Source organism: Falco punctatus, assembly GCF_963210335.1.
Source record: "Falco punctatus genome assembly, chromosome: 4".
Taxonomy (NCBI): Eukaryota; Metazoa; Chordata; class Aves; order Falconiformes; family Falconidae; genus Falco; species Falco punctatus.
In genome coordinates, this window is record NC_137583.1 from 48,656,657 (window position 1) to 48,674,348 (window position 17,692).

Genomic DNA, 17,692 nt, shown 5'->3' on the forward strand with positions numbered 1-17,692 from the left:
GCGCCCCGCCGGGGCCGCCCGCGGAGGGGGCCCGCCCGCGGAGGGGGCCCGCGGCGGGGTGGATGTGGCGGGGGATGTGTGTGTGAGGCGCTTCGCGGCTGCCGCGGGGGCCGGTGAGGCGGGGGGTCGCGGAGGGTCGCGGGGACACCACCCCCCCCGCCCCGGTCCGGCTGCAGCGGCTTCGCGCCTCGGCTTGTTCCCGCGGGGCTGAGGGAGCTCCTCGCGCCGCCCCCGGAAAGTTGGGAGCGGCGGCGGCCCCGGGCGGAGCGGGGGAGGCGGCACACACACCCCCCCGGGGGCCGCTGCCCGGGGCGCGGCCTGCCCCGCTCCTCGCCCCCCGGGCCCCACACCGCCCCCTGGCCGAGGGGGCCGCTCCGCCGCGACCGGCTCCTCAGCCCGGCTCCTGTTGTCCCGGCGAGCGCCGGTTCCGGCCGCCGGGGCCGGGTCGGAGGCGGCTGCGGGGGGCACCGGGCCGGCAGCGCTGGAGATCGCGGCTCTCGCCCGGCGCTGGTGCCGGCCGCGCTCCCCGGGGCCGCGGGCGGGGGGCGGGGGGCTTCAGTGCCGGCTCATCCCCCGCTCCCCGGGCGCTGCGCCCCGGCACTTGCTCCTGTCGGGCTTAGGAGCGGGCGCAAACTTCGATCAGACCTATTTTTAAGCATCCGCCGTCAATTCCCGACTTGGTTTCTCTGCTCGGTTTGAATAAAGTGCGTTGTGAACCGCGGCTCGGCCCCTCTTCAGGAGGAGTTTGTGCATGTGCCTATTTCAAGCGTGAGTTCCTGCAGCCTGATTAAATCTTTCCATTCTTTTTACTTAGGTCCTGTTCTGAAGTCTTTATTTTGGTTTGCTATTGAAAGAAGCAAACAGGGGAATAAATAATAACTTTATTACATCTCCTTTATGGTTTTGCGCTTGAAATATCCATAAACTGACCGCACTCAGCTTCAGATTCATTTGATAGTTGAGGCTTTTTTCCATCTGCTGCTGCCCAAACTTTTCAGCTCTCTATCTCAGTTACAAATCGCTTGAGAACAGAGAGTATTACTGGCTTAAAAAAGAAAAAAAAAAAAAAATCAGTCTCCAAATACAAACCTTCAGTGCCCAAAGACTGGGGATTGCTTTTTGCCTCTGCTGTTTGACTTTTTTGGTGTGAGTTTGCTTCAGTCAGTTTAAGATTAATTCGGTCTTATCTCAGGTTTGATTTTAAAGTTACGTGTCTAGTGGCAGTCAATCTACGGATGGCAAGGCATCTTGGAATGCCCTCGTGGTTACCTGTTCCAAGATGGGTTGAAGCAGGCTCTGGAGGTACCTTTTGTGGGAATTTAGGATGGGCAAAGTTTTGACTTCTAGATGGCTGAAGTCAGGTGAGGAAAAAAGCCCACACTTGTGGGGTGCTGGATATCTGACATCGGGACTGGGATGTGGTAGCTCCAACATTGGATGCTCGTTGTTTCATTTTGAAAATCTTAGTTCATGGTTTTACAAAAAAGTACGCATCCAGCTGGTTCTTTACTGCTCAATATTGCTGTCCCAAGGGACGTGAAATTTATTTAAATGTTGTGAGATGCTTTGCATTTGCCTTACGGCGTATACAGATGTGGGCATGCTCTGGTGTTTTTTGTTTTAAGTACATGTTCTCAAAGCTGTTCCCCATAAGGTGAGGTTGGGAAATACTCATCTTTTTAAATGGAATCTGGGTTCTGGGGTAACTACAGGATCCAAAAGCAAGTGAGGGGTTGGTAGCTGGAACTGCATTGTCCCTGAGGGGCTGACAACTGGAATTGCCTTGTTTCCCCCCCTGTTTTCTGCAAACCCAGGAATGATCCGAATGCATGCATTGGTGGATGGTGATGAGAGCATCCACCACCACAGAGGAGTGCAGGAGCCAGGTCCCTCAGCCTTCACATGGGACTCCCAGGACAGTCCCTGCTTTGCATTTCCCTGCTGTGTCATTTGCATCTCATGAATTCCTCTCACAGTACCGTGTCCCTGTCCTGGGGCCCTGCGTGCCAGCTCCGTTTGCTGTGGAAGGGTCCGAGCGGGTGAGAAATCCCAACGCTGCGCTGCAGCAACCGGAGAGGGTGCAAGACGTGCAGGCAACGCGCTGGGTGCTGTGGCCATGGCCCGACGCAGCAGATTCTCCCTTAGCGTCAGACCCATGCTCTCAAAGTGTTTTGAAGGTCTGGCATATAAATTTGTAGGTTTGGCATATAAATGGAGGCTGGTCTTAATCGGGAGGCTAGGCACTGTGTGTCCCATGGAATCCCTGCAGCAGGGGTGGGGGGAGAGACAGGGTCGCCTATCTCAAGACTTAAGGCTGAGCATGGTGTAGAGAGAGTTGCTGTTAAGTCGTGTGTTATGTATGTAAGAAATACAATTTCTGTATACGTCTGTGTGTGTTAACGTGAGATGGTAACTTAAGGGCGTAATCATCGAAGACCTGAGCAGCCAGCACCTCCAACGATGTTGATGTTGCGTGTCTGGGCTATTTGTTGGGGTATATTCTCCAGCTGAGGGAATTCATTGCCACTAAAAGTCACCTCTGTACTTGTTACACCCTGCCTGTCACAAAACTCCTTCAGGGCAGCCATGAATGCAAAGCCTCAGTCAGCGGTTAATAACTGTAGCTTTTCCTAGCTCGATCGCAGTAAAATAGACGGCGCCAGTCATTGTCTTTAAATAGTCTCATGCTTGTAACACCTCAGAGCATTGACAGCTGTTCCGTTTAATCGCAACATGTTTTCGCTTTTAATACAGGCCTGTAAACATAGCTGTTTTAATGTATTCTAGCATATTTTCCTTGTTCAGTTTTAGTACTCTAGAGTTAAAAGCGTCCTCGGTGTGCGGAGTCACAGCGCAGGGAGGGCAGTGCTGATTCAACAGGCGTCTCTTACCACTCGGCTTCTCAGCCAAAGTTTCTGCTGGAGGCTGCCGAGTTATATTTAAACCCAGTTTTCCCTTCTTTCCCTCCCTCGAAACAAATGCCAGCGCAGTTAACGTCTGGCTGCCGGCCAGCTGGAGCAAAGCGCTGCCCCGACCAGCGTGCCAGGGCTTGCCGTGGGTGCTGCGGCGAGGAGCGCCTATCCTCCCCGTGTCAGCGCACGGTGAGCCGGGATTATGTTCCTGATATTTGAAACATATGCGAGGTTTCTTTCTGTAATCTGTGCTTTGAGGCTCGGTATTTTGTCTTATTTGGACTGGCACTTCTTTGTTCCTGCATTCAAACATTCACAAATCCACCTTATTGTCTAAGAATGTGCTGGCTTTTTCATGTTAGGCTGTTTCCATCTAAGTAACATATGAACTAATTATGCTGTAAATACATAAATAGATGACAAAACATTTCTGCAGCACCAGCCATGTACCTCTTAATACGCTGAACAAAGAGGAATCCTTTCATAGTGGGCACTACCTACAGACAATCACTTCTCTTAACCCAGAAAGCATAGAAGAAATTATTTCGGGGCACATCAGTACACGAACTGTCTCCAATTGGGGGGGTGGGGGGTGGGGGGAAGGAAAAAAAAAGACAACCCACAAACCCACCTTCAGTTTTGGGTCATGTTTTTGTGAAAGATGGCTGCCTTTCACCCAGCTAAACCAGGACTAGAAAAGTTTAAATTTCCTGAATTCACCTGACATGTTAAAACGGTATGTATAGGCATGTGTTTTCATGTCAATGAATGCAAAAATCTGCAATCTGCTGATGATATTCCTCCTTGCTTAGGACACTGGTGGGTTAGGCAGTATCTCTCCAGCATTGCATCTACAAGGAGTATTTTAAATTGCAACAGAGGCAAGTCTTCCCAACCAGAACTTTTATCAACTGTTTTGTTTTGTTTTGTTGATCTGGTATTACACGAGAGTTCAGAGCTGTACAAATGCCAAATGAAGGCGTCTGAAAAGTAATTCAAAGGCAATTGATAAGCTTGGTTTTTTTCCTAAATTAGATTTTTATTAAGAATTTCTCTTCCTGAGCTTAATAAATTCCAAAGAAGTCTCAGCAAGAGTACAAATGTGTTGTAGCGCTGAAGCTTTGCAAGAGATTAAGTTGACTGTTGCAGTTGCTTTCAAAGGAACAGAGGCCACAGAATGCTATGCCAATGATGACTTTATATAAAAGCAAATGCAAAAAAAACCCAGATTCTTTGTTTTCTTGTCACAAATCCTTACTGCACTGAAAGAAATCTTCAATGTCTCTAGCAAGAAGCTGAAGGAAATAATAATTGCATTGACTGCAGCCATATTCCTCACTGATGCATCACTGAGTTCACTGATGCATATTATGACTGTCCAGTCTCCACAAATCTCTTTTTTCTGTTTGAGGTGCTGCTTTTCCGGCTTTATGTGCAGGAACATATCTGTGTAAGGACAAATGACAGCAGGTACCTGTGTGTAGGCTATGATGAGGTCCAGCAGTTTGAAACACGTCCCTGTCTTCTGTGGCAGAGCAGCTTCACACTCAGAAGACTCCACGGCATCTCTAGTTTTTCCAAGTCTCTAGTTCTTATAAAGAAAATGAAGGACACAACCGGGAGCAAGGTGAAAGCAGGAGGCAAGAAGGCTTCTGTGGGTTCTGCCGTGTCCGAGGTGCCTGTAACAGCATCTCCACGCTCTTCAGGAGTTGTCCTGCCTTTGGGGCAGCCCAAGCTGAGCTGACAAAAGCACTTTTATGTCGCTTGCTGCATCTGTGCCATAAATTTTGCTACCACGCATGGTGCCGAAGGGGTGTGTTTCCTTTCTGCGCCTTTGCCAGCTGAGGCTGTTCTGCCGTGAGAAATTTGCAGTGTGGGTCAGGGTTTCCAAAACGTTGCCTGCTCGGCTGCCCTCATAGGAAAGGATTTGTGTTGTACTGTGGTACATGGCAGCAAGCTCCGTGTTTTGAGCAGGAGACCTGCCTCCAGTCCTCAGCATTTATTTTTTATTGTTATCTTGAATAGACATCCCACAGCCCTACACTGCAATGCAGTGATGGCCTCAGTGCTACACTGGTTGGAGTTATTCTGCTCACTTGATTTGGAAAGGTTATTCATGGTGGATGCATATGTCTTCTAGAATGGTACAGTCTCGGTGGTCAGAGCATGGTGCATCTGATGATAGCTTTTGCACGGAGGATTTCCCCTGTTTCGTTGCTCTCAGGACTAGATGCCGGCATAGGGGAGCTCTAATCAGTTTGTGTGAAAAGGCCTTTTTCTGTTCCCTGCCTGGCTTTCTCCAAGATCTGATCCTGAGCTGAGCCAGTGCTTGATGATGTGTGGGTTGGGTTAGTGCTTCTTGTGCTTAGGACAGGTTCGGAAGGCTTTACTGGTTGGTAACAGACAATTTCACAATTAGACAATAAAGTAGCCTTCACCAGGTGTGTAAGTGAGGCTGTGGGACTGGCTAACAAGGCACAGGGACAGTAACTCCGAACACAAATGGTATTCCTCTCCCTATTGCCTCCTGGCCATGGTGGGGAGAGGGTTTCACCTGTGCCCAAGGGCAGAACCGAGTCTCCACCTGGACAAAGCAGGGCTTTGCTGGGAAGGGTGGAGAAGGCAGCCTGTCCTCACCCAGCAGGGTATCGCTGCTTCCCACGGGACAGCCTGCTCGTTCTGCGCTGCTCCCCCAAACCTTGCTGGTCTGTGGCAACCCAGGCTACAGCTGGAGGAGGGAAGCAAAAGGAGGTACCTGGAGATTTGGGACTAGGTGGACAAATGGCCTGTCTCCCTGCGGCTAGGGGATGCTCATGGGAAGCAAGGCACAGAGCTGGATATTCTGGTTAGTTCAGCCAGATCTGGGGCCTTTCTGGCACAGGCAGTAGTCTAGCCTTTTCTTTTACCCAGGCTGTGGTGTTTGGGCAGTAAAGGGAATTTGCACGTTGCCTTGCCTCTGATAAGATTAAGCTTGCAGAAAGCTGGGAGGAAGCGAGTTCTGAGATAAGACCAACCTCTCATGTGCTGTAGGTACGCTGTTTGTCAGTGCTGTCACCTCCCTGGCCTGGGCAAGGATATCTTTCCCCTCCTTTCTCCTCCCCCGAGCTGTCTTGGATGGTACAGTCAAAAAAACAACTTGAAATCCACCTCTGGGCTGTGAAATGTGGGGGTAGATGTGCGTAAGTGTGTATGAACTAGTTCTGTCTAATTTATCTTCAGTCCTTGCATTTAAACAAAATATTTTACGTGCTGTTTCAACCCCCACCGCTTCCTCTCTCCAAAGAATCACAGAACGGATTGTGTTGAAAGGGACATTAAAGATCACCTAGTTCCACCTCCCTGCCATGGGCAGGGACATTTCCACCAGCCCAGGTTGCTCTGAGCCCCGTCCAACCTGCCCTTGAACACTTCCAGGGATGGGGCACCCACAGCTGCTCTGGGCACCCTGTGCCAGCCTCACCCCCCTCACAGTGAGAATTTCTTCCTTAGATCTAATCTAAACCCCCCCTCTTTCAGATGAAAGATGAAATGCAGATATTTTCAAATGTTCGTGGACTTAAATGGCCAATCATGGCAGGAAATTTTTCTTTAGTAGCTACAGATAATAAGAGAAGCAATGGCTTCTGGTGACCAAGCTAATCTTCAGAGCTTCCTTCTTCCTGGCAAGTATTTATTCTTCTTAGTATGATGGATGTGCACCATTGTTCAGTAGACTTGCACCCACCAGGAATTTGAAGTATCCTCCACCCTGGTCCTAAAACGCTTGAAGAAACTGGGGCTTGCCTGCAGGCTGCCTGTCCTCCACAGCTGTTTGAACTCAGAATTAATTACCTGTCCTCTGAAGCACAAATCCAAGATTCACCTTTGGTGTTTTAGGCACCAGCTCTGTGGCATTCCCTTGCTGAGGCTGACTTGGGCGTTTTCACAACTTGGGCGTTGTGAAAGCTCAGGTTGTGCCTACTCCTGCCTTAGCCAGGACATCTGTTGGTGTTTTCCTTCAAGGAATAGCATTGACTATGGTACATTCCATAAGATTGCTCCCAACACCAGGATCAGACAATATTCACCAGATCAGAGCCGCTGGCAGCAGGACCACTGAGGTGGTTATAACTGCTGCTTGCTGTGCTAATAAATGGGAGTATTTAAATTTCAGAGTATTGTCTTGTATGCTGCAACCGTTAGAGGTAATTGTGTAAGATAAGGAGTTGTAAGCAAGATAATTCATGTTTCAAAACATACTGGAGCAGTAAGTGCTTTTTTGATTCTTGCTGTTCTCCAGGTTTTCATTCTTCTCAATCTAGATGCTGCTCAGAACTTTAAAATCTTTTTAAAAACCCCAAACAAACAACAAAACAATAACACCCCCCCCTTGCTTTTAGCTAAAAAGTGCAGTCAACATTTCTGTAACATTTCATAAACGATGGGTTGCCCGAGGTTTACCTGGCTACTGAAGTTTTGAGTCAGTTCATTATTTAAACTTTCTTGAGGTAGAGGCAGTAGACAGAAACAGCTTCTTTTAGACCGATTATGTAGTATCTGTTAAAACCCACAGATGTTTGAGCTGTTACAGCGCCAGGAAGCCCCAGCCCACCCTGACAGCACATTATCCTGGGTGCAGCGGGGCTCGGTCTCTGCCCCAGGGTGCTCACAGTGGCTTCACGGGAGAGGCAGAGCCAAGGCTGGCACAAGGATGGGGATTAGTTACTTGTGGTTTATCCGTCACAGAAACCTCCTCTGCAGTCCCCATCCAAGACATTCCAGTGTGATGCCTCATCAGCTGCTGCTGCGTCATCCCCGAACTGTTGGGAAAAGCTGTCGCCACAGCTTGTTGTTACTAGGGAAGAGCCTCAGCACCTTCAAGTAAAGGATCTTTAGGCTATTTAAGATATGTAACCCTTCAAGTAAAGGATCTTTAGGCTATTTAAGAGATGTAACCCTTCTAGGTATCAACTTCCATGAGAGCAGGCACCCTTCTCTGCCTTTGCGGAGGAAATGCACAAGGTGAGCTATCACGTTGGTGCTTGGTAAGCTACAAGCACCTAATTTTTAGAGTTGATTTTTGGGGGTCAGTATTCTGATTCTTAACACGGTGTGAGGACAGAGCGTATGCAAGTATGAGCCAGGCAGTGCCTTTCTGTTTATTCCACTGTATCTATTGTCATGGTGGATTACAGCCGAGCAGGGTGGTGGATTGCAGGGTAAGTCTGACCTAAATGCAAACTGTGGACTGGGTACTTTTCTGCATCTTTCTCATGGATGCAATCGCTCATAAAATCATGATCCACCTTATTGTAATTAATGCTCAGGAATTTTTAAGTCCCCAGCTGCTGCCCTGTAGGGCAATGTGTTTTGTGTTTAGCTCCGCAGGTACCATGCAAGCACTGTCTCCCGATCTCAGTTGTAAAAAACACTAGTCATCACTTCCTTAGGTGGAGACTGAAAGGAGACATTTTAATATTGAGACATCTGAGGGTGTGTCCATCACAATAACATCTCTCTGTATGTTTATGCAGGCCCTGAGGCTATATCTGTGTATGTGGAGATACACGTATATTTTATTTTTTAGATACCTGCAAACACGTAAGTATGAAAATATACCTGTATATCTACATATATGTACATTATAAAAGAGTGTAGTTCCAAGAGGACACCACGCTGAACGATCTTTATTCCACGTTTCTGATGCACCTCATAGCCGCCAGACCCTGTCCTTGCTGGGGTTTCCGTGCCACCATAGACCTCCCATGGGACTGCTCTGAGGTGTAAATTAGTCTCGGATCTAGCAAGTCCCATCTCTTTCTGATCCAGAACCCACATCTATTGGTACTTCTCAGCCTGTCTGGGAAACCGAGCTTTATTTGCTCTGTGCTTTCATTTCCATTTTCTGTTAGGGAAAAATTCAATACCTGCCTTTGCCAGGAGCCAGAAAGTTGAGATGGGTAGGCTTGTGAGGATTAATATTTGTAAAGTGCTTTGAAATCCTCACGTTAGTGCTGCTTTACTCACTGAGCAAAATCACACAGGCATCTTCGTGCCCTCTGAGAACACTGGGTGCAGAGGCACTTGCCTTTGACCCTCAGGATGCTGAGAACAGGGACACAGGCTGCACGGCTGGGGCTGCTCCATGTCCTCTAAGAGCAGCACCCGGTGCTGTGGCTGCTCCTCTCTGCTCCTCTGGGTGCGCTTGGGGACAGTCCCCTGGGAGAAGCACCCACTCGGAGGATGTTACTCCCCCAGTTTGCTCTCCCTTCTGCTGGCAATCTTGCAGCGTGCTTGCTGGTGGAGATGCAGAGACCATGCTCAGAGCCATGTTATGGTCCTGAAAAAAAACGAGAGAGGGAAAACATCAGACTGACCCCTGGAGAAATTATTTCATTAGAGAAATTCTTTTGGGGAAAAGAATGATTGGGGCATTCCTTGCTGCAGTGACTCCAGTATCATTGTTCAGGCTGTTTTACAATTTAAATGAACCCACATGTAGACTGCTCTCAAAAAGTGAATTTTGCAACAAAAATCTTTGGGAGGATGAACTGTAGACAAGCTAAACTCTGTTGTTATGTGTTGCTCTGTTTGCAGCACCTGATGAGAAACACAGGGTAATTTTGGTGACACTCCCTCTCTTTGCACATTTTGAGAGACAATTTATGTCATGGATTGAATTTTTCCAGCAGTATTCTAACCTCATCCTTTAAACTCAAGCTTTGTTGTCTTAAATGCCACCAAATAACTACATTAATACATCATACGTTGCAGTTCTTATTCATGTTCCCCAAAGAATTACTTAATGCTTTGGTGATGAGTCTCTTATTAGTCTATCATTACGGAATTTTTGTGATAGCTTTTGTTTTGGCAGCTACTTGGTTGAACTTATATTTCAATGTTGGGCAACAAAATGTTCCGTGGTGAACATTGTGAATGCATCTCCTGGTTTCTAACTGCTTTCTTCCTATACGGGGATTGAATTACGGGATTAGCCAGAACATCATGCAGTATTTCTGCTGGAGAAAAGTAAATAGTCTAGGGGTGAATTTCTACTTTACACTTTTGGCTTACAGCCATCCTAGGCTAGAGGTAAATTGAACATTGGTAAGAACTGACAGCCTGTGGCCTCTCTGCAAGGATTTTTATACATTTTTCTCTATTAGGTTTATTAAAAAAATCACTAATTTTCTTGCCTCAGAAATTTAAGATAAGGGTTGAGCTCCTGCCTGTTCCCTGGAATTCACATTTACCCCCCAGATCAGCAGGAGCATATGCCGATCAGTTGAAGAAGGTATGCAATCTTATGGTCCAATAATGTAATAGGGGATTTTAATTCTAAAAATCTGCCCCCTCTCTACCCCCAGAAATCTTACTCAGCTGGGTACAGTGAGTTGGCTGCATTATTCTTTTGAGACAATAGTGCATTGAAAACCTATTTTGGAAGGTAAACTCATCTCTGTACCGTTAGCGTTTTGTGAGTTTATAACACCAGTGGCTGTTTTCCCACTGCATAAGCACGAACAGCATTCTCCCTTGGACACACGTGTGCATGCACTTGTGGAACTGGAGATAAAGGCCGCAAACACCATTTTTCTAAAAACCCCCACCCTCCTTTTTTTTTTTTTTTTTTTTTTTTCCCCTCCCCTCTTTGCAAATGGCTTCTGGCATCATTGCTGTAACTGCCTCTTTCCTCGAGACAGCAAGGTCTCTTTTGAACTTAATATAAATTGTTCGTAGTACTCCTTTGAGTCCATTTCTTGAATTGTATCTTTGAAAGATCCCTCTGTAGCTTCATGTCAGTGTTGGAGGGAGAGCTGGCTGACTTTTTTGGCATCTAGTGATTGTGGGAGAAAAAAAAATAATTATGTGAACGCTCAGCTGAACAATGTGCAATATTTCTAGTGGAGTGCTTTTTGCCTGGGCAACCTAAGTGCAGATGCAGAGAAGGAGGTGATGGGGTTTTCTTTTTCTCCCTCCATCTGCAAAAAGTAGAATTTCTCCACTAAGAAAATTAATGTCGTATTTTTTTTATTTTTTTTTAAACTGCTGTTAATGTCTTGATTGTACTCCTCTGACCTATAGCACTGAACTAAACCCATTCACTTTTGATCTACAATGTGCTAAATGAGAACAGAAACTGACCCTTCTGTTTTGGAATATAGAACTGGAAATTCAGGATTAAAAAAATCTACTTTTTTGCCTTTGAAACAGGCAGATGGGATCATTTAACATATAATTTGCTAAAGTTTATTTTGACTGAAGTCTGATGTCAAGTAGCATCCTGAGCAAATATTTCAGAATAAAATAACATATTGCTGACTTACAACTCTGTTGCTGTTGGTTTAAACTAACTATGGTTATAAAATCCCTTGTATTGGCAAATGGGTCTGTTAGCAGAACAGTAATTGTTTGTATATAGTATTTTAAACCAGTTGTGTTTTCTGCTGTTATGTTAATGGAAAGCACGTTTTGACATCTTCCCCTTAGCTCCCTGTCTGTATTTGGCATTCCATCTGGCTGCACCAAAGAAAGTCTTCCCCCTATTCCCCACCCATATCTCTTCTGGGTAAATAAAGGAGCCACTGACAAGTTTAACTGTGTTTTTAAGAGAACTAATCATTCTGCTTTCAAAATTGGCAGTGCGATGGTCGTTACTGGCTACTGAACTGAAGCTCTCCAGAGGTACTGTTTTTTTCTGAAATGTTTTGAGTTGTTTGAAGCACGCTTGGCTCTTAAATACCTACAGACCATAGCCCATGAGAGACCCATGAGTCAGGGAGCAGGAAAGGGTCAAGTCTGGATGTTGTAGAAACCCCAGTCCCAATACTTCGAGTAACAGAATAAACTGATGTTTCGTTTGACGGTGCCAAAACCCATCCGTAATTAATGCTCTCTCTCCTTCACAAATGTCTTTTTTTCCTTCTTTTGTCTATTTGGGCAAGAATGCTGCAAACAGGGGATTTAACCCATGGAATGGTGAGGTTAGTGTTCGATTGGGTCTTCCAACTTTCTTTTAGAAGACAGATTTATGCAATTCAGACAATGGAAGGGAAAAGAAAAGAGAGCAGTAACGGGTCGATAGCTAAACAATTCATAATTTAAAATGAAAAAAAAAATAGTGAATCTGCAGTGCCACGGGAAGATATGAATACTAACTGATTCCTCTGATGCTTTTGAAGCTGCTTTTGAAGCTCAGACAGGAGAAGCAGTTTGAGGTGGTTTAATCAAGACACCTGTGCAATCTCTCTTATGGAAAAATCCACTGAAAGCTTCACAGCCCACACAGAGGAGCAGGGTCTGGCTCTTAATGTCTCAGACTGATCTTCCTCTGCTTCCTGTAATGACAATTCTTCATTGTTCTTCGCAAGCAGAATAAGGGGGGAAAGTCGCTGCTGATGTTCAGAGCAATTCAGTGTTTCTTGCACATTGCTTTGTGCGAAAAACAGGATGGGTGGATGCTTCAGGCAGTTCTGGAGGATGCTTAAACCCGCAGCATTCAGGTGGTGCTCCTGGACACAGGGATGTCCAGGTGCTACAGCTCGGACAACATCCTTGCACCTCCGTCCTTGTTCCAGGAAGAAAATACCTGCTCCTGGTTTTTGCAACTTTGATACAAAAAACTTTTCTAAGTCATCTGTGGTGTCACTGTGAGGGAGATTGACCTTGTTTATAACACTAACAAGTTTTGTTAATCAGCACAGTGTTGATTGGGCTCTTTGTGTGGATTTGCAAACATCTGGGCAGCCAAGGGAGTTCCACCTTCCTCCAGGAACCTGGCAGAAGAGCCCTGATTCCTTCCCTGTTACTGCCGTCACATTCATGTGAATTAAAAATTAAAATCTCTGCAACTCTTACTGATGAGGGACTGAGAGCATGCGGGTTATCGCAGTGAGATGAACACGAGAGCACAGCACGGGCTGTTTTGGTGATGGAGTGGCCCAAGCGATGCCCTCCGCCCCATCTGGGGAGTCTCTCACCATTGAAACTCAGCCTGACCGAACAAGTGTGGCAGGCTGTTGCCATTTGAAATATCGGGGGGGGGGGGGGGGGGTGCGGAGAAAAAAATAATAAAAAAAAAAGGCAGGAGTCCCAGCCCCCGAGCCTGGTGGTCACTCACTTTGTCAGGTCAATTCACTGCCTTGTGCAGTCACCCGGGAGAAGATGGTGATGGTTACGGTACTGCTTCTCACTTGGCCTTTTCTGCTCCTTTGTGAAGTGCTGTATCATATAAAACATGCTCTGTTGCAAAACACTTTTTGACTGCAAGAGTATTCCTAGAAAACTTTTCTCTTTGCTAATGGTGCTGCACTTCCCTGCTAGTGTTTGCTTTGCTGATTATTTGGCCTTGGGAGGATAGTTACTTTGTTCTCAGCAGCTGGTGGCTTTCCTTTCTAGAGGAGATGGATTTGTTTTTTCCATCCCTGAATAATTTAGATACTACTGATAGCTTAAAAATACTATTTTGCAGAGTAACTAGGTACTTGTGTTGGACTGCAAATGAATACTCTCCTGTATCTCCATCTGCAAATTACAAAACTGCTACATGAAGTTTACTGTTACAAAGCTTTAGGGACTCCAATTTAGTTTGCATTTAATCAGTTTATTTTGTGGAGGAAAATTTATATCAGATTTGGCCGTCCTTTTAATAGTTATGTTTCGGAAATGAAATTGTGTCTGAATCTGGTTCCAAATGTGCCGTGACATTAGTGTTAAAAAAAAAAAAATAATCAAACCAAAACCCACCATTATTGCTTCTCTTAATTGTGAAATGGGCAGTCATTGTGTATAAAGAGATTTTGTTTTAATTTTAAAAGGTTTTGTCATCCTCAGCTGTAGTCCACTGTTGTTGCTTATGAGTGCAGCCCCAACCCAGGAAATGTCTCATAACTTGAAAAACAAAACATTTTCTGGCTGGTCTGTATTAGAGAAGACATTGAAGACATTTAGCCTGGAAACTTGAATTAAGATGGTGACATGTATCAATAGGATGCTCTAAGTTGAGGCAAATATGCAGAGTGGTACCCTTCTAGTCCCTGATCTGATGCACAGATAGAGGAGGCGTCTGTAAAGACCTAAAGCAAAGCATGTCCGACCTTCTCCTTGCTTGCTGGTGTCTTGCCTGAACATTGCCATTGTGTTTTGGCTGTAGTGGAGCCTGCTGCATCTGCAGGGGGTCTGAAACCAGGACCTTCTGACACCAGGACCTGCTCTGGTTCTCCTTCCCAGGTTCCAGTGGTGTGTGGATGCTCCTCTCTGCTCCAGCTCCTGGTCTTCTGCTAGTTGCTCAGTTTGTAAGTGGAGGCATTCTTAGCATTCCTCCCAGTCTGCATCATAGCTACGCAACATCTAATTACACTTCTGCACAACAACTAGCCAGCAAATTAACATTATAATGGATCTTAAGGTTCTGTAATTACTCAAAAATGTCACTGGGCTGAAGGAGTGCTGGCAGCAGCCTTTCCTCCCAGGGCAGGGGTGTGCAGCCCTTCTTCTCCTGCCTTTGGAGTCTGCCTGCACGTGAAAAATTTGTTGTCCTGAGGCCTTACGGTCCTTAGCAGCACTTTGGTAATTACTTAGGATACAGGAGTGTCACCAAAGTTTAGGACCAGGCTCTCAAGCAGAGCTGATTATGTCGCTGACTGTCTTTGCTGAGCTGAATTCTCTCGGCCATTTTTAAACACAAGCAGCTGCTGCTTTCTTTTGTCCTATCCCAATTTTGATTTTTGTTCCTTCAGGCAGGATGTCTGCTGAAATCGCTGGAAGAGTTGCTGTTGGCTGTGTGGGGCTGCGACTTGCAGAAGTGGCTCAGCAGAGGGAGGGGAGCAGCAGCCTCACGCACTGTGTAGTCTCTCGAATTCTGCCCTAGCGCTTGCCTTTGGCAGGGCAGCAGCCCCCTTTCTGCTGTCCCCCAGCCTTGCTCTACAGCTTTGTCACTTGTCCTCGTGAAACCAGGGCTGTATTGTCACAGGAGAGTTCCCAGCTCCAAAAGGATGCCCCGCCGTTTGAGGGCAGGCTGCAGCAGCAGCACTGGCGGCTTTGCGTTGCTTCACTCTGGGCACTGAAATCAGGATTTTGGCCTTCCTGCATAGGCAGCGCAGAGGAGTTACCTCCAGAGGTTGACCCAGAGTAGCTGCTTCTCCTGGTGTACCAAAAAATGAGCCCTTCAGCCCCTCGGGGGGGAATTTGGGGTAGGTGGCTAATGCTGGCTGATGGAAATCCTCTGCATCCCACGGTGCCTGCACGCATCGAGAGCATCCTATAGCTACACCGGGTATGTTCAACCCTTACTGGGCTTTCACTCCCTTGCCAGCTTCGTTTAGCCAGCGTTCGCTTTTGGGAAAAGAACTGCTGTGGATTGAGGTTGCTGCCTTTTTGTGGAAAAGGGGGAAGGAATGAAATAATAGTTAATACTTAATGCATATGAGCAGCGATGCTGCTGGGGTTGCCTAGCAGCCGGTTAGACAAGCAAGAGAGTAAAATGGGCTGTCTGAGGGATGGTGGTTGGAGCTGGTTTCTTGGTTTGCTAGTGGAATCTGACCCATGCAGTCCGCTTTTTTGGGAGGGGGAGGAGATGATGGAATTTACCACTAATGGATATTTTAGCTCCGTCGGATCGTCTCTATCCACTCCCCCACCCCCATCTGTTTTTCCTTTTCAATTTTTCGAGTGTAACTTGGAAAGCTTTAGCCAAAGGGAGGTGTTAAAGTTTTGTATGGTTTTTGGAGATGGAATGGGCAAAAAATCTCTCAAAAGAGACTTTTCCCTTCTATTTAGGACTATATCTCTAGCAGTCTGGAGATCATTAGCATTTCACGGCCTCTTCAATATACTGCTCAGCACATGCAGTAAATGCTGTGTGGACTGGAAATAGCTCCTGCAGTCACACTTAACGCTTCTAACTTTGCTCTCATTCTCGCAAGAAGTGGATGTACATTTCATTTTTTGGAAAGCAAAAGTAGAAAGATACTTTGGAAAAACAAAAAAAGGGGTGGGGTGGGGTTGAGCTGCTATATGATTGCAAATAAACTGCTCCCTCCCCCATGGGGCCAGAAATTCCCCAAAGTATAAGGTTGGATTAAAACCCCCTAGGAGATAAAAATAAGGAAGGCTGACTGGTTTAACAGTGATTTTCTGAAATTGGGTTCTTCTTTTTTCCTTATTCAGTAAAAGTTGGAAAGCTGGAAAGCCTTTTTCATGTTGCACATAGCTCTGTGGGAGTAACAGGACTCCAGGAACTGAAACCCTAAAACCCTCCACTAGCATCTACCCTTGAGATGAGAGGTGTCAAGTCTCAATTCTCGTGTGTTTTCCTCATCCCAGCGGTAACTTTTTAGCACATGAAAGCAGAAATAAGGGCACTTAGCAGACAGGAATGGAATGAGAAGAATCTTGGACTTAATTTGCTCATCTTAATAAGGAGTAAGAATAGTGGGTCTTTTAAGGCAGCTAGCCTTTTCTACACACTGAAATGAGTTGATGGGTCTTGGGTCAATGCCAGCAAAAATATCACTCTAGTAATTTTGGTGGAAGGAGCAAGGGGTCCAGGCAGTGAGTTTTGGCTTGCTTTGCAGGCTGGCGCTTGAACGAGACCAGAGTTATCGAGAGGTTGGTCACCTTCATATATGCTGCTTCTGCTGCCGTGGCAGAGGTGTTCCTCTTACGGAATTATCTGTAGAAGTCCTTTACTTGCCAAATGTTGCAGTGTTAAAGCATCCTTTAAAGATATTTCACAAAGCTTGGAGACTTCAATGCTGAGCTGTACCCTAAGGCAATAGGTAGGCTGGGCAAGGATACTGTGCGGTAAAGGAGCTTGGTTCGAGTTTATATTTTTGTGCAAATGCTACTGGGTCACCTCAAATAGCTGCAAATATGCATATTTTATCCCTTTGCTGGGGAGGTTCTTCAAGTTATGACATTTCTTAATTTTCAGTTGTCATTTTTAAGTTGCCAAGCGGTGCTGAACTCTTGGCTGCCTTGCATGAGTGTCTGCTCTCTGTTGAATGCCGCTCTGAACATCAGAAGAAAATCAGCTGCCTTCTGCAAAATGCTCCAGGGTCTACTGTTCTCATGCAAGAGGCATGTGAGCCCCCCTGAGAAGGAGATAAATGCAATCAAATACTAAAAGGCCAAGGAGGAGTTTGGGGGCTGAGGTCAGCAATAGTTTTGGAGGGGGGAGGAAAAAAAAAATCCTTCAACAAAGAACAGAATTTTTGAAAGACTTTATTTAGAAAGTGCCCAGTACTATGAGTTTTTATTTTTTATCCAGTGGATGAGTGATTTCTGCTTTTCAAGACATCTACCTCAGAGAAGCAAATGCCTTGCTGCAGTTCGGTTGCAGTTCCCGGGAGGACTGTGAAACACCAGAGGAAAGCCAAAGGAAGCACTAAAAGCACCACAGCCTGGAAATCAGCAACTTCAGTGATAAGCTTTATTGTTAATTAATCACTATGCAGGTGAACTGATGTGATGCCAATGCCTAAGCTTAGGTTTAAATGTTGGAGGGACAAATTCTGCCCAGCTTCTGCTCCTATTGAATTAGGGAACCGGTGACAGCAGCATGTGGCCTTAATGATGATTAGCAAGCACAGCAGAACTTTTATGTTTTAGATCATACCACCGTGCCCAGGACAATGATCTGTTGCACCAGCCCAACAAAAGCCTCTCTCTATTCTTTATTTCCACAGAGAGGAAGCTCTCCCTTAAAATCCTCTGAGTGTTTGTAAAGTTTCAATGTAAAAAATGCAAACCAGAGAATTTGAATTAGTTTCCAATGTTTGTGGAACTAGGAGAAAACATCC

General features: G+C 46.1%; 1 protein-coding gene across 5 annotated transcripts in view; it reads left to right on the plus strand.

Annotated features, from left to right (window-relative positions):
• RFX2 (regulatory factor X2) overlaps nucleotides 1-17,692 on the plus strand; it is a 64,614-nt gene that overhangs the window by 763 nt on the left and 46,159 nt on the right. The window contains exon 1 of one of the 5 annotated variants that reach the window (XM_080382251.1): nucleotides 1-17,692. This exon is cut by the window's right edge and continues 11,151 nt beyond it. The exons of 3 other annotated variants lie outside the window; for them this stretch is intronic. The gene's annotated coding sequence lies outside the window, so the exon portion shown is untranslated. One more of the 5 variants, XM_080382258.1, reaches the window with a different exon arrangement.